This window comes from Carassius auratus, unplaced genomic scaffold (genome assembly GCF_003368295.1).
Source record: "Carassius auratus strain Wakin unplaced genomic scaffold, ASM336829v1 scaf_tig00020284, whole genome shotgun sequence".
NCBI lineage: Eukaryota > Metazoa > Chordata > Actinopteri > Cypriniformes > Cyprinidae > Carassius > Carassius auratus.
This window is the reverse complement of record NW_020525015.1, coordinates 18949-20484: the sequence shown is the minus strand read 5'-3', so window position 1 is coordinate 20484 and position 1536 is coordinate 18949. Positions and strand designations below refer to the sequence as shown.

The following is a 1536-nucleotide window of genomic DNA, read 5'->3' as shown; positions in this document are numbered from 1 at the left end:
TTTTCTGTGAATATATTAACCAACTTCTCTTTACCTTTTCACCATTTGTGAGAGATCGAAACATGAAATGATAGTGAAATTTCCTATTGTCTGATTGTCTTTTTGGAAATGTGAAGTGGTGGTCAACATGTGCTGGTCCTCTGTTAACCAGATCAATGCGTACTTTGTCATTAATGACTGTTGGCCAGTCAGCTGGATCCAAAGGAGGAGTAGAAAGAGAGCCAGGTGTGGTGGAAGGCATGGGGGTACTGCTCTCCACTTCAACAGGAGAAAGACCTATGGGGAAGTTTAACACCAAAAATTCTAAAATTTAGTAAGTTGACATATGTTGGATGTTAGTTTTCCTAGCGGTGAATAATTGTTAATTTATTGTCGATGTAGGAGTAAACTTACCAGCATTGTCAGCTTCTTGGGTGACACCAGAGCTGGAGGTAGAGGTTGATGGGCATGCTAATGAAAAAATCTAAATAAAATAATGAAATAAATTGACTGAATTGAAATTACCTGTGTTCTTATCATCAAACTTAGAGAATCTTAAAATGCAAAATAATCTGCAAGAGTTTGATGCCATCTTCTTTTAAAAAGTTACTTTAGATAAAATGTATTTTCAACATTAGCAGCTTTGGAGGAAACTCCATAATTTTGCTGAATAATCAGTCCTTAAAAACAGCTACTACACGCTCCCCTCATGACAGATTTCATTTATGAGCAAAGGACAGGACACTACAACAAGATGGAAATGTATATATCGCTATAGGTTAAACTAAAACACAGAACTTACCAGCATCGCCAGCTTCTTGGGTGACATGACTGTGTTGTGAACCAGGAAAAGGAGTTGTTAATGGAGCTGCAATGAAATAAAGAAAATAATTATACATAAAATAATTATTACACATTATACATAATTATAAGTTAGACTTAATTTTTAAAATTAAGAAGGTTATCATTTTACAGCCCCTTTATACTCACCAACAGATGGAGGTTTGCTTACTGGCAGCATATACTTTAATAGTGCCCCTGGAAAGGGGACATAAGGAGTAAATTAATGTTAGCCCTTTAGTGTAGAAGCCAAACTGGGTTTATATTGTTCTGTTAAATGCTTTAACATCACAGCAAATGTATAATACTAAACCAATTTTATGCATCATGTTATTAGCATTTATTACATGGCTTGGTTGAATCCCAATGTAGAATGCGGTTTGTTATTTCTTGATAACAGACCGCTGGGAAGTAGAACACACCATTGCCATGAAAAACAGAGCGTTGCTATGGACGCGGAGCGGACTATTTACTTTAACATGGAGTCACAGTGTGCAGCGCTGCGCTGCTCAAGTGCGCTTTTAAAAGTTCACGGCACAAAGCGAAGAAATGTCGAGCGCACAAATCCTAATGTATATCTGTCCAACAGTTTAGTGATCATTTGTTTCTTCACAGTTTTAAATTCCAGTTATTGTGCGTTTGATGCCTTTTCATAGTCCTTGTGATGTGTCCGTGATCTATCACTACACATGGTAGCCAGTCGTTTAAAAACAGCAA

The 1536-nt window shown here is 36.8% G+C and overlaps 1 long non-coding RNA gene across 1 annotated transcript; it reads right to left on the bottom strand.

Moving 5' to 3' along the window:
* Positions 1–222: 222 nt before the first annotated feature.
* LOC113076386 (uncharacterized) lies at positions 223–1215 on the bottom strand. The gene is made up of 4 exons (XR_003281170.1): positions 970–1215; positions 782–810; positions 394–463; positions 223–276 (listed from the first exon to the last, which is right to left on the bottom strand). It is a non-coding gene; the product is annotated as an uncharacterized LOC113076386 (long non-coding RNA).
* Positions 1216–1536: the final 321 nt, after the last annotated feature.